We start from the raw sequence: 15,429 nt of genomic DNA, 5'->3' as shown, positions 1-15,429 counted from the left end.
CCATATCACTGCCTTACTAGAATGGGGGCTCCCAGAAGGTAGAGGCTGTCTTCCTCATTTTTGTGTTTAAACAGGGTCCCCTTAATACAATAGAGCCAAAAAATGTTTAGTTATTAGAAAACTGAAGCTGAATGCCACATAATACTAATTGCCTGGATACACAGGATTTCAGAGCTGGAGGGAATGGTAGGATCATCTCTTAGAGTGGAATGGGACCCTTATATCCTCTAGACCAACCTCCATACTTTTGCAGATGAGGAAACTGAGGCCCAAGAAAGTTGAATTGTCATGCCCAGATAGTAGCCCTAGTGGTAGGGCTAGCACTTGTACCCAGGTCTTGGGCCATAGATTTAAAGTTAGAAGGAGCTTAAGATATCATGAGTTCAAACTTCTCATTTTACAGTTTAAGAAACTGAGGTCCCCACATAAGTTAAATGACTCATTCCAAGGCCCATAACTAGAAAAAAAAATCTGGAATCAGTAGTTATATCTAGGTCTTCCTGACTTCAAGACTAGTATTATCTCCCCTACTTCCATTCCTTAAATTTTCCACAAAGGTGGAAGGATAAAGTGGTTGCCTAGGACTGTCCAGTATGGCCCAGTTAACTATGCAGAAACCACCTCCATCATCAGACTTACCTGCTCAGCTATTGCTGGAAGGATCACCCAAGCCAGTGCTGCTAACAAAATGCCTCTGGACCCCAAGAGAAAAAACCAAGGGTCTGAACTCTCTTTTGGGGGCATCCCTTTATTGCCTACCTTGGGTGATAGGGCAATGGTATCTAGATGGGCTGCTGAACTTGCTTTTCCCTTCTGGGTTGGTATACCAGATGGCAGCTCCCCAAGGACAGCAGAAGGCACAGTGTACTCCTGATTAATCAGACTGGACTACTTATCTCTCTCAGTAGGTCGGATCTGGGCAGTTTCCAGGGAAGGGACATAGGTTAATCACTGACTGAAGAAAAGAAGGCGATTTGCTCCTTCCCTCAGGGTCCAAGAGCTATTGACTTAGACCAGAGCTCCTAGGGATGGGGAAATTTAGAGCTGGAAGAGACTTTGGAGATCATCCAGTCTAATGCTCTCATTTTAGAGAGGGGAACAATGAGTCGTAAAGAATAAAGTCACTTAGGCAAGTAAGGACCAAAGCCAGCACTGGATGACAGTGCTTCTCTCCTGACTTCACTCCTGGAGTCGTCACAACTCAGGGGCAAGATCATCTGAGCTTTTCCCTGACATGACTCCAAAAGTTTGTCTCTTTCTGCACCGTGTGTCTACCACCTGTCTTTTAGGAGGTAGACAATGTGCTTCATCAATGGTTATCTGGTTTTTTTTTTTTAATTTTATTTTCTCCTTAATTTCATGTAAAAAGTTTCCAACATTTTTCAAAGAATACCGCGTCTCGAATTCTCTCCCTCACTTCCTCTTCCCAGACCCCTCTCCTGCCTTGAGATGGTAAGCAATCTTGTAGATTTTACATGTGCAATCAGGTAAAACATTTTTCCATGTTAATCCTTTTGTAGAAGGAAACTCAAAAAGAAAAAAAAATTAAGAAAGTGAAAACAGTTTGGTTTGGATTCATACTTAATTCTTTTTCTCTGGAAGTAGATGAGTCCTTTGGGAAAGTTTTAGATAATGATCCAAATATTGCTGAGAATAGCTGTTATTCACAGTTGTTCATTGTAGAGTATTCCTGTTACTGTGTAAAATGTTCTCCTGGTTCTGCTTATTTCACTCTGCTTCAGTCTGTGTAAGTCTTTCCAGGCTTTTCTGAGTTCTTTCTATTTATCATTTCTTACACTACAGTAGTATTCCATTACAATCATATATTATAACTTGCCCAGCCATTCCCCAATCCCCTCACTTTCCAAATCTTTGCCCCCCCAAAAGCTGCTTTAAATATTCTCCCCCCCCTTTATCTCTTTGGGATGCAATTTTTTAATGGTATTGCTGGGTCAAAGGGTATGTATTGTTTGGGTGTAGGCCCAAATTGTGCTTCTGAATGATTAAATCCATTCATAACTTTCCCCAAAATGCTTTCATGTCCCATTTTCTCACATCCCCTCCAAGTTTTGCCATTTTCCTTTTCTGTCAAGATTGCTAGGTGTGGGGTGGTACCTCAGAGTTATTAATTTCCATTTCTCTCAATAATAGTGATGTAGAGGATTTTTTTGCATGACTATATAGAGCTTTAATTACTTTGTTTGAAAACTGCCAGTTTATAACCTCTGGCCATTTATTATTTGGGGAATGACCTGTGTTCTTATAAATTCAAATCATTTTTCCATATAAAGGTTATCTGTTGAATATTATACTGATCAGACCTCTTAAATGTTGTGAGTTGTTTATTTCTTTATAATATTGTTATATTTGTATAAGAGTAGCTAGGTGACTTAATGGCTAGAATTCTAGGCCTAGAATTAGGAAGATCTAAGCTCAGATCCAACCTCAGACACTTCCTAGCTGTGTGACCTTGGGTAAGTCAACCTCTGTTGACCTTACTTTCTTCTTCTATAAAATGAGCTGAGAATGAAATGGCAAATCACTCTAATATCTCTGCCACGAAAACCCTAAATAGGGTTATAAAGAGTTGGACACAACTGAAACAACTGAACAACAACAACAATCTTCGTATAAATTGTTCTCTTGGTTTTGTTCCCTTAACTTTTTTTTTAACTCTTCCATTTCAGAATTGATAGAATTCTGTAGGTAAAGTTAAATAATTATCTCTAAAAATACTTTTAGTTTTAATCTCCATTATATATATATATATATATATATAATGGAGATTATATATAATGGAAAGTATATATGTATAATGGAGAGTGTATATATATATAAATAATTGGTTCCAAGGTAGAAAAGGATGGTAAGGGCTAGGCAATGGGGGTTAAGTGACTTGCTCAGGCTCACACAGCTGGGAAGTGTCTTAAGGCCAAACTTGAACCTAAGAGCTCCAGGACACCAGGCCTGGCTCTCCATCCACAGAGCTACCCAGTTGCTCCCTGAGCTTGTCTTCTGGATTCCAACTTCTGCACTTTATTCACTTTACCTCCTAGCTTCCCTCTTGTGTTCACTAAGACTCTCAGATCTTTTTCAGACAGACAGCAGTTTTACTGTCTCTTTGCCTCTTCTAGCTTACTTTTGAATTTTTGAACCCAAGTAAAAGTGTTTACAATTAGTCCTATTCCATTTCATCTCATCCAGTTGGGCCTATTGTTCTAGCCTGTTAATATCTTTTTGAATCTTGGGTCTGGTATTCATTGTACTGAACATACTTCCTAGTTTTGTATCAGCTGTCATTTTGATGAGTATCCTCTTCTATCTTAATCTGGTTCCCTGGACTCTGATAATTGAGCCTTTCCTGGAATCCAGTGTACTACTGGACTGTTCTAAACCAGTGTGACTTGTATATTCCTTTTCCCTCCTCTTCATGCTATGGATTTTTTCCTATTAGAATACAGATTCTTTGAGTACAGGGACTGGCATTTGTTTTTCTAGGGCTTGGCACAATGTCTGGCATATAGTAACTAATTGATTAAATGTTCTTTCATTCATTCATTCTTTTATTAATATACCATTTTTTTCTTTTTTAAATTTAGAATATTTTTCCATGGTTACACGATTCATGATTCTCCCCCCTCCTGAAGCTGACAAGCAGTTCCACTGGGTTATACATGTATCATTGTTCAAAACCTATTTCCATGTTATTTGTATTTGCAGTAGAGCGATCCTTTAACATCAAAACCCTAATCACATCCCTATCGCACTATGTGATCAATCACATCTTTTTCTAATGCATTTCCGCTCCCACAGTTCTTTCTCTGGATGTGGACAGCATCTTTCTCATAAATCTCTCAGGATTGTCCTGGATTATTGCATTATTGCTAATAGAAAAGTCTATTATTTGTGTACATTGTTCTCCTGGTTCTGCTCCTTTCACTCTGCATCACTTCCTGGAGGTCATTCCAGTTCACATGGAATTCCTCCAGTTCATTATTCCTTTGAGCACAATAGTATTCCATCACCAACATATACCACAATTTGTTCAGCCATTCCCCAATCGATGGACACTGCCTTATTTTCCAATTTTTTGCTACTACAAAGAGCGCAGCTATGAATATTTTTGTACAAGTTTTTTTTCCCCCTTATTATCTCTTTGGGGTACAAACCCAGCAGTGGCATTAGCCCTTTGGGCATAGTTCCAAATTTCCCTCCAGAATGGTAGGACCAATTCACAACTCTACCAGCAATGCATTAGTGTCCTGATTTTGCCACATCTCCTCCAATATTTATCACTTTCCTTTGCTGCCATGTTGCCCAGTCTGTTAGGTATAAAGTGGAACCTCAGAGTAGATTTAATTTGCATTTCTTAAATGAGGAGGAATTTAGAACATTTTTTAATGTATTTATTGATAGTTTTGATTTTATCCCATGAAAACTGCCTGTTAATGTCCCTTGACCATTTGCTGATTGGGGAATGGGTTGATTTTTTGTAAATTTGAAATAGTTCCTTATATATTTGGGAAATTAAATCTTTTTCAGAGTTTTCTCATAAAAATGTTCTCCCAGGTTGTTGCTTTCCTTCTAATTTTGCTTGCAATTGTTTTGTCTATCCATATACCTTTCTAAAAGTCATTGCTTTAAAAATAAAGCTAAAGGGGGCATCTGGGGTGCTCAGTGGATTGAGGGCTAGGGAGAGATGGGAGGCCCTGAGTTCAATTCTGGACTCAGATACTTCCTAGTTGTATGACCTTAAACAAATAATTTAATCCTTTTAATCCCCTTGCCACTCTTCTGCCTTGGAAACAATACACAATAATGATTCTAAGATGGAAAGTAATGGTTTAATAAATTAAAAAAACCAAAACATCTTGTAGGAGTTGGGGGTTAGATTCAACCTCAAAGGGAACAATGAATTAAAAGAAGATTAATGTTTAACAACAAGCTCTTCACAGAACATACTTTTAAGTTGAACTTGCATTATGAACATGTTCTCCATCATTTTTTTAAGTCTAGACCATCACAAAAATAGTATATCAAGCCTTGGTTTATATCCTTTAGCTTGATGATTTCTGTAGTATAAATGCAGGCTGAAAATTTAATGATCACCTCTACAAATAGATTGGATCAGGCCGTGGCCTACCATTGGAAGAGACAAAGATGCAGAGGGTGAGCAATCAGGCCTAGGGGACTGCCCAGGGAAAGACACAAAGGCAGGCAGTGGACTGTCAGGAAGAGAGAACAGTAAGGAGACCAGTTTGGCTGGAACAAAGAGAACCTGAGATGGTGGCCCATGCCTGGAACCCTAGCAACCAGGGAGGCTAAGGCCAAGGACTTTGAGTTCAGGAGTTCTGAACCATGGTGAGCTAAGCCAATCAGGTAGCTGGTATTAGTTTGGTACCAATATGATGACCCCTGCAGTTGGAGGGTGCCCACCAGGTTGCCTAAGAAGAGACAAAACTTGCCCAGGTCAGAGATGGAGTTGGTTACTGATCAGAGTAGGACAGACCAAAACTAGCCCCTATGCTTTTAGACCCCATGACATGTGGAGACCCAGTCTTAAAAAACAACCAACAAAAATCAGTGGATGTTAAGAGCTGAAAGGGCTCTGAGAACACAGAATGTCTAAGCACTGAGGTCCTTGGAACACAGAATGTCTGAGCTCTAAGAGTCCTTGGAACCCAGAATGTCTGAGCTCCAAGAGTCCTTGGAACCCAGAATGTCTGAGCTCTGAGGGTCCTTGGAACACAGAATGTCTGAGCTCTGAGGGTCCTTGGAACCCAGAATGTCTGAGCTCTAAGAATCCTTGGAACACAGAATGTCTGAGCTCTAAGAGTCCTTGGAACCCAGAATGTCTGAGCTCTGAGGGTCCTTGGAACACAGAATGTCTAAGCTCTAAGAGTCCTTGGAACCCAGAATGTCTGAGCTCTGAGGGTCCTTGGAACCCAGAATGTCTGAGCTCTGAGTCCTTGGAACCCAGAATGTCTGAGCTCTAAGAATCCTTGGAACACAGAATGTCTGAGCTCTAAGAGTCCTTGGAACCCAGAATGTCTGAGCTCCAAGAGTCCTTGGAACCCAGAATGTCTGAGCTCTGAGGGTCCTTGGAACACAGAATGTCTAAGCTCTAAGAGTCCTTGGAACCCAGAATGTCTGAGCTCTGAGAGTCCTTGGAACCCAGAATGTCTGAGCTCTGAGTCCTTGGAACCCAGAATGTCTGAGCTCAAAGAATCCTTGGAACCCAGAATGTCTGAGCTCTGAGGGTCCTTGGAACCCAGAATGTCTGAGCTCTGAGATCCTTGGAACCCAGAATGTCTGAGCTCTGAGAGTCCTTGGAACCCAGAATGTCTGAGCTCTGAGTCCTTGGAACCCAGAATGTCTGAGCTCAAAGAATCCTTGGAACCCAGAATGTCTGAGCTCTAAGAGTCCTTGGAACCCAGAATGTCTGAGCTCAAAGAGTCCTTGGAACCCAGAATGTCTGAGCTCTGAGATCCTTGGAACCCAGAATGTCTGAGCTCTGAGGGTCCTTGGAACCCAGAATGTCTGAGCTCTGAGGGTCCTTGGAACCCAGAATGTCTGAGCTCTGAGATCCTTGGAACCCAGAATGTCTGAGCTCTGAGGGTCCTTGGAACCCAGAATGTCTGAGCTCTGAGTCCTTGGAACCCAGAATGTCTGAGCTCAAAGAATCCTTGGAACCCAGAATGTCTGAGCTCTGAGGGTCCTTGGAACCCATAATGTCTGAGCTCTGAGTCCTTGGAACCCAGAATGTCTGAGCTCTGAAGGTCCTTGGAACCCAGAATGTCTGAGCTCTGAGTCCTTGGAACCCAGAATGTCTGAGCTCAAAGAATCCTTGGAACCCAGAATGTCTGAGCTCTGAGGGTCCTTGGAACCCAGAATGTCTGAGCTCCAAGAGTCCTTGGAACCCAGAATGTCTGAGCTCTGAGATCCTTGGAACCCAGAATGTCTGAGCTCTGAGGGTCCTTGGAACCCAGAATGTCTGAGCTCTGAGAGTCCTTGGAACCCAGAATGTCTGAGCTCTGAGAGTCCTTGGAACCCAGAGTGTCTGAGCTCTGAGAGTCCTTGGAACCCAGAATGTCTGAGCTCTAAGAGTCTTTGGAACCCAGAATGTCTGAGCTCTGAGGGTCCTTGGAACCCAGAATGTCTGAGCTCTGAGAATCCTTGGAACCCAGAATGTCTGAGCTCTGAGAGTCCTTGGAACCCAGAATGTCTGAGCTCTAAGAGTCTTTGGAACCCAGAATGTCTGAGCTCTAAGAGTCTTTGGAACCCAGAATGTCTGAGCTCTGAGGGTCCTTGGAACCCAGAATGTCTGAGCTCTGAGAATCCTTGGAACCCAGAATGTCTGAGCTCTGAGAGTCCTTGGAACCCAGAATGTCTGAGCTCTGAGGGTCCTTGGAACCCAGAATGTCTGAGCTCTGAGAATCCTTGGAACCCAGAATGTCCAAAGTCTAAGGGCCCTCAGAATACAGAATGTCAGAGCTGGAGGGAGCTTTGGGGAATGGAAGACTCCATCTCCCTGATTTTATGGAGAAGGAGGGAAGTGAGTTATGGCGTCTGGGCTCATGGTGTCATCAGTTTTTTGTTGTTTATTTTGTTTTTAGCAGATAGGACTAGAACCCAGACCTCCAGGCTCCTAGAACAAATACTCTTTCCAAACCCCCAACCCCTCCACTCTTCACCCGCCCTCCTGAATTTCCCAGAGGCAGAACTGGGCACCCCTCAGGCACTCAGTAAATACTGGATGAGTGAGTGATTGCAGAGGCAGCCCTTCTCCCTCGCCGGCTTTCCCTGGGACGGTACCAGCCCCCACATAGCCCCTGCTCCCATGTTTACAGAGAGCGCTCTGCCAGGCCTCCTGCAAACAGGCTCCAGGATGGGAGAGGGGAGGCTGGCCAGGCTTAGACAAACAGGGTGATCAAATCGTTTGAAATTGCTGCGGTGGGAATCTCTAGCTGGCCCCTGCCCCTGCCCCTGGGCACAGCCCCACCTTCCCAGCAGGTGGAAAGAGGGCTTCTCAGAAAAGACAGGCTTTTCTCTTTGTGGCCCTGAGTGTGTGAGTGTGAGTGTGTGTGTGTGTTGCTGGAGGGGAAAGGGGGCCCTTTGGGGATTACAGAGGCTAAGAGCTCTTGGAATGAGACAGAGGCTGGCTTCCCACTGCAATTCGGTCAGTGCGGTTTTCCCAGTCTCATATATTATGGCTCTATCTTGGGGGAAAGCAGGCTCTTGCTCTTAATTAATTCAATGCAGTTATCAGTGGGGTGCTGTCAAATGTTTAACAACCAGCTGTCCAGAATAGACATGTACGCCCTTTAAAATTTAATCTGAATCATTACCAATTTTTCCATCCCTTTCTTAAACCTAAGCAATCCACAAAATGGTCAATCAAGCTCTGATTTGTAGCTTTGGATGATTTCTGAGCCATAAATGCTCACACTGAAAATTTAATTATCAGCTCTCCAGCCACCCCTGCCTGGTTCTGTTTCAATTCAATATATAGAGTTTAAAGTTAGAAATAAGATCATGAAATCTAAATACCTCATTTTACAGATGGGGAAACTGAGGTCTATAAAGAGAAGTGACTTGCTCCCTTCTCCCTCCCAAATCATGTAGCTAGTAGGTAGAAGATGTGAGATTCGAACCTGGGGCCTGTGACTCTGAATGCAGTATTCAGCAATACCAATAAGACAGGGTGCTTTGGAGTCACAAGACTTGGGTTCAAACTCTGACCTTTCAAATTCAAAATCTTTACTATCTGTATCCTCTTGGGCAAGTTACCTAATCTCCCTGGATCTCAGTTTCCTCCTCTGTAAAACGAGAGGGTTTAAATAGATGGTCGTTGACAGTCTGTGAATCCATGGATTCAGCCTAGAACCTGGACACATAGATGAGAGCCACACAGCAGATCCAGGGGTATCTCCCCATGTGGGATGAGAATAAGACTCCTTATGGCTGGAAGAATTCCTGAGGATTCCTTAGCCTTCCAGCTATTGCCAGCTTTCACCTGCCGGATGTGAATTAAAATTCTCTCTCCTGACCTATAGTTTCCAATCTTTTTGGCCCAAGTGCCATAATGTCAAGAATTCCGTTATTAGATATTTATTTATTCTGGCCATGAAGTGCCTTCTCCTTGCCTGTTTTTATTTTTGTTTGTTTGTTTTTTACAGGAAGAATAATAAAAAGAGAGCAACAGACTTGTATGAAGGTCCTGATGGCACCGCTGACCTTGAATAAGTCACCTAGCCCCATCCTGAGATTGTTTTTATGCTTTATGGAAGCACAAGTCATCACAAGAACCGTTTTATTGTTTTCATATCCCCAATGCCTCGCACAGTGCATGGCACAAAGGTGTGCTTGACAAAGGCTTCTTGAATTGAACGCAATTCCACATCCCAGGGAGATTCATACCTTGTCACCATCATCATCTTTATTGTTGCTATATCATCCTCATCCTCATCTTCATCATTTCCATTAATAATACTAACAGTGCTAGTCAATGAACTAGCACTTCTAAAGTGCCTACTATGTGCACAATGTTAGGTGCTTTTGTATCCATGCCTCTGTGCATTCTCAGGGATTGTCCCTCCATGCTTGGAATTCATTCCCTCCTGGTCTTCACTTCCCAGAATTCTGAGTTTCCTTCTCGCCTGTCAGTTCAGTGCTGTCTCCAGCAAGAAGCCCTTCTTTATGGAGCTTCTGTGAAAATCCAGGATGAAAATGGATGAAGAGCTCTTTGAAAAGTAAATTGCTGGATGAATTATAGAGTGCACTAGTTGAAATAGCAGCAGCTTTGGGGTGAGAGGACTAGTTCAAAGCCCAGTTAGGCCACTCACTAGTTCTGGGCAATACCCTTGGTCACTTGGCCTCTGTTGGGTTACATCCTGCCCTAAGAACTCTTCTAGGTGTAGACCTATGATCTGATGAGCCCACAGATACTTAATAGGTGCCTAATAATATCAGTCAAGTTTTTATTTAAGTAGCTACTGTCTGTCTTACACTGTCCGAGGTCCTGAGGATTTAAATATAAAGAAGGAGCTGATATGCCAATGGTATAGACAACAGTTTTGTTTAAAAATATACACAACAAATGGTATAGAAATGGGTCTTAGTCAATGACACATGTAATACCCAGAGGAATTGTGCATCGGCTATGGAAGGGGGGTGGGGAGGGCAGGGAAAGAACATGAATCTTGTAACCACGGGAAAACATTCTAAATCAATTAAATACAATTAAAAAACAATTTCAAGAAAAAATATATTCAGCAGGGGCAACTAGATGATTCAGTGGATTTAGAGTCAAGCCTAGAGACAGGAAGTCCTGGGTTCAAATTTGGTCCTAAACACGTCCTAGCTATGTGACACTGGACAAGACACTTAACCCCATGGCCAGCTCTTTTTGCTTTGGAACTAAAACTTAGTATTGCTTCTAAGATGGAAGGTAAAGGTTTTCTAAAAAAAATGTAAAATCTATATGTATACACACACAGCATAAACATCATATGAATAAATATAAATATATACAAGGTAATTGAATACAAGATTTTTTAGGGAAGGAGAACACTAGCAATTAGGGGATCAGGGAAGACTGCATATAGAAGGCCATTCTTGAGCTTTGTCTTAGAGACTTGATCAGGTGAGGTGAGGAAGGAGCACAATTCTAGGCAAGGGAGAGAGCCAAAGGTATGGAGGAGGACCTCAAAGAGCTTGCATTCTAGATGGGGGAGCTACAACACATATATGGATAAGTAACCACTAGGTCATTAGAGAGGAGAGAGAGAGAGTACTAACAACCAGGGGGATCAGGAAAGGTTTCTTGGGAGGCAAGAAGGAGACTCAGAATTCTGGGAGGTAAAGACCAGGAGAAAATGAATTCCAAGCTTGGGGAGACAATTCCTGAGGATGCCCAAAGGCATATACAATGCACCTAGTGCAGTGCCTGGCACATAGTAGGCACTTTAAAAGTGCTACTTCACTGACTAGCACTCATTAGTATTATTAATAGGAATGACAAAGATGATTATGATAATGATGATACAACAACAGTGGAGATGATGATTATAGCCATGATGATAGTGATGATGACAAGGTAGACATCTCCCTAGGATTTGGAATTTAGTTCAAGAAGTTCAACTCAAGAAACCTTTATCAATCACCTCTTTATGCCATGTACTGTGCCAGGCATTGGGAGGAAATGAGGACAACAATAAAATGGCCCTTGTGATAACTTGTGATTCTACAAAATCCTAGCAGGACATTTCTTCAGTGGTATGAAAATGACCCTGGTATCATGAATGGTTCTGTCTGCAAAGGATGGACAATGGGCTGGTTCCAGCCTGCTGAAAAGGTTGAAAGACAGCATAGCATAGAGAACAGAGAACCAGACTGGTAACCAAGAGAACTTGGATTCATAAACCACCTCAAATTTTTGTAAACCCTTACCTTCTGTTTTGGGATCGATACTGTGTATTGGTTCCAAGGCAAAAGAGTGGTAACAGCTAGGCAATGGGGGTCAAGTGACTTGCCCAGGGTCACACAGCTGGGAAGTGTCTGAGGTTAGATTTGAACCCAGGACCTCCCATCTCTGGGCCTGGCTCTCAATCCACTGAGCTACCCAGCTGCCCCAAAACTCTTCATAACTACAAAGTCCAGAATGATCATATCTCTTGCACTTACAGGTATTCTAAGGCTCTTTCTGTTTTTCACTTTCTGGGTTCTAAGGTCTCTTCCAGCTCTAACATTCTCTGTTCTAAGGTCTCTCCCAGCTCTGACATTCTCTGTTCTAAGGTCTCCCCCAGCTCTGACATTCTCTGTTCTAAGGTCTCTTCCAGCTCTAACATTCTCTGTTCTAAGGTCTCTCCCAGCTCTGACATTCTGGGTTCTAAGGTCTCTCCCGGCTCTGACATCCTCAGGGTTTTTTTGTATTTTTTTTTTACAGTTTTTGAATTAATTTATTTAGTCAATTTAGAACATTATTCCTTGATCACAAGAATCACATTATTTCCCTCCCTTCCCTTCCCCCACCCTTTCCGCATCTGATGCACAATTCCACTGGGTATTATATGTGTCCTTGATCAGAACCTATTTCCATATTGTTGATGTTTGCATTAGGATGTTCATTTAGAGCCTACATCCTCAACCACATCCTTTCAACCCATGTGATCAAGCAGTTGTTTTTCTTCGGTGTTTTTACTCCAATAGTTTTTCCTCTGAATGTGGATAGTGTTTCTTTCTTGTAGATCCCTCTGAGTTGTTCAGGATCACCGCATTGCCACTAATGGAGAAGTCCATTACATTCTATTGTACCACAGTGTATCAGTCTCTGTGTACAATGTTCTCCTGGTTCTGCTCCTTTCACTGCATCCTGGAGGTTGTTCCAGTCTCCATGGAATCCTTCCAGTTCATTATTCCTTTGATCACAATAGCGTTCCATCACCAACATATGTCACAATTTGTTCAGCCATTCCCCAATTGAAGGGCATCCCCTCATTTTCCAATTTTTGGCCACCACAGAGAGCACAGCTATGAATATTTTTGTACATGTCTTTTTCCTTATTATCTCTTTGGGGTACAAACCCAGAAGTGCTATGCCCTTTGGGCATAGTTCCAGATTGCCCTCCAGAATGGTTGGATCAATTCACAACTCCATGAGCAATGCATTAATGACATTCTCAGTTCTAATGACTGTCCCAGCTCTGACATTCTGTGTTCTAAGCTCTCTCCCAGCTCTGACATTCTCTGTTCTAAACTCTCCCAGCTCTGACATCCTCTGTTCTAAGGTCTCTCCCAGCTCTGACATTCTCTGTTCTAAGGTCTCTCCCAGCTCTGACATTCTCTGTTCTAAGGACTCTCCCAGCTCTGACATTCTAAGGTCTCTCCCAGCTCTGACATTCTCTGTTCTAAGGACTCTCCCAGCTCTGACATTCTAAGGTCTCTCCCAGCTCTGACATTCTCTGTTCTAAGGTCCCTCCCAGCTCTGACATTCTCTGTTCTAAGGACTCTCCCAGCTCTGACATTCTAAGGTCTCTCCCAGCTCTGACATTCTCTGTTCTAAGGTCCCTCCCAGCTCTGACATTCTCTGTTCTAAGGACTCTCCCAGCTCTGACATTCTCTGTTCTAAGGACTCTCCCAGCTCTGACATTCTAAGGTCTCTCCCAGCTCTGACATTCTCTGTTCTAAGGTCTCTCCCAGCTCTGACATTCTCTGTTCTAAGGACTCTCTCACCTCTGACATTCTCTGTTCTAAGGACTCTCCCAGCTCTGACACTCTCTGTTCTAAGGACTCTCCCAGCTCTGACACTCTCTGTTCTAAGGTCTCTCCCAGCTCTGACATTCTCTGTTCTAAGGACTCTCTCACCTCTGACATTCTCTGTTTTAAGGACTCTCCCAGCTCTGACATTCTCTGTTCTAAGGACTCTCCCAGCTCTGACATTCTAAGGACTCTCCCAGCTCTGACATTCTCTGTTCTAAGCTCCCTCACAGCTCTGACATTCTCTGTTCTAAGGTCTCTCCCAGCTCTGACATTCTCTGTTCTAAGGACTCTCTCACCTCTGACATTCTCTGTTCTAAGGTCTCTCCCAGCTCTGACATTCTCTGTTCTAAGGACTCTCTCAGCTCTGACATTCTCTGTTCTAAGGACTCTCTTACTTTTGACATTCTCTGTTTAAGGGACCTTTCAGTTTTAACATTCAATGTTCTAAGGACCCTCTTGGCTCTGATATTCTGTGTTCTGAGATTCCCCCCAGCTTCTTAGAACCCTCCCAATAATGTGTTCTCTCTGTTTTATGGTCCTTCAAAGCTCTGAAGGCCATTCTTGAGCTTTGTCTTTTTTTAGGTGAAGGTGCAGAAGGAGCCCATTGTAGGCCAATGAAACAGCCAGACAAAGAACTTACATTCTATATGTGGGCAATGTGAGTGGGGAAAGAATCCCTACAAGTAAGTACAGGGCTAGAGAGTACTAACAATACAGTCTGTGCTCTAAGATCCCTCCCAGCTCTGCCAGTCTCTGTTGTGATTTCCTCTTTGCCTTGATATTATAGAGCTGAGGCTCCTCCTGCCTCCAGTAGTCTGGCTTTAGGGTCGCACCTAGGCTGGCTAGCTTGGGCTTTGAAACTGGGGCTGAAGGGAAGGCTGGATAGTGAAACCAAACCTCCCCAGTCACACCCCTAGAGGTGTCCTACCCCAGGCCAGCCCTGTCCTGCCTCTAGAGATCTGGCTGCTGATTTCCCCAGGAGTCAGTGAGGCCAGTGGGGTGGGGGGAAATGAGTGGGGGGGAGGGGGTTGACATGGACTTGGGCTTCCTCCCAGTAACAGGCCCTTTTTCTGTGGCCATCCCAGCAGGCTCTGGCTCCACCTGGGCTCCCTCAGCCAACAGCTCCCGGCTTCTCTTCTGCATTTCAGGAAAGTGTTCCAGTTTGGCAATGTAAATAAAGCAGTTTTCAACCCAGGCAGGCTCTCTGGGAGAGCAAAAGCCCCGCCTTTCCGAACGCCCGCCCCCTCCCCTCAGGGATTTTCTTTGCCTAGTCTTTACCTTTCAAAACTGGCACAGAGACAAGAATGTGTCATTGAAACATCTTTGTTCTTTATGGCTGAAACTTCCCAGAGCATTTATCTCCCACCTGAAACACAAGCTCTCTTTCCCACCTAAATCATAGCCTTAGAATTCTGACTGTGCACGTCCAGAAGGAGCCCTAGAACCTAGAACGTTCGGCTGGGAGGGCCCTTAGGAGCAGAAGCATCAGAGCTGGGAAGGACCCAAGAACACAGGACGGCAGAGCGGGACGGCTTCTCGCTCATTCGGGGCTCAGCGGGGTCTTCGTGAGCCCATGGCCCAGAGCACGCCAGAGCCTTCCCTCCTCCGCTATCTCTGGACAGCCATCCAAGTTCATGTTCATCGCTCCCATGACACACTCTCTACCGCCTCACCTCTGCCTGCCATTCTCCTTCCGCCCAACATCCGGGCCTTTTCCAGGGATTCCTGACTTCTCGTTATGTGGCCAAGTATTCAGGCTTCACCTCCACGAGCTGACCTTCCAGTCCAGAGTCTGAATCAATTGAAGTGGTGACCGATTTCCTTCCTCGGAACATAGAACGGCAGAGCTGGGAGAGGCTTGAGGATGGCAGAATGTCCAAGCTAGAGGGAACCCTAACACAGTGTGTTTGAGCTGGAAAGGACTCTAGAACACAGGAGCCAGAGCTCAGAGGAACCCTGGAATGTAGACTTTAACAGGGGTCCTCAAACTACAGCCCGCGGCCCCCTGAGGCCATGTATCCGGCCCCCACCACACTTCCGGAAGGGGCACCTCTTTCATTGGTGGTCAGTGAGGGGAGCACTGTGTGTGGTGGTGCCGAAAAGTGTGGTGTTGCTCAATACAGTATTGCTTCCGGGGATATAATCCCTTGCATGGCACCTTATTCTGAG

At 43.9% G+C, this 15,429-nt stretch overlaps 1 long non-coding RNA gene across 1 annotated transcript in view; it reads left to right on the top strand.

Annotated features, from left to right (window-relative positions):
• The window catches only part of LOC130453881 (uncharacterized), a 70,645-nt gene extending 57,722 nt beyond the window's left edge, over window positions 1-12,923 (top strand). The window contains exon 3 of the long non-coding RNA XR_008911525.1: window positions 9,180-12,923. This is a non-coding gene — a long non-coding RNA (uncharacterized LOC130453881). The remainder of the gene's footprint in view (window positions 1-9,179) is intronic.
• The last annotated feature ends 2,506 nt before the right edge of the window (window positions 12,924-15,429 follow it).

This window comes from Monodelphis domestica, chromosome 4, assembly GCF_027887165.1.
Source record: "Monodelphis domestica isolate mMonDom1 chromosome 4, mMonDom1.pri, whole genome shotgun sequence".
Taxonomy (NCBI): Eukaryota; Metazoa; Chordata; class Mammalia; order Didelphimorphia; family Didelphidae; genus Monodelphis; species Monodelphis domestica.
The sequence above is the reverse complement of the archived record's forward strand: the minus strand, read 5'-3'. Positions and strand labels throughout refer to the sequence as shown.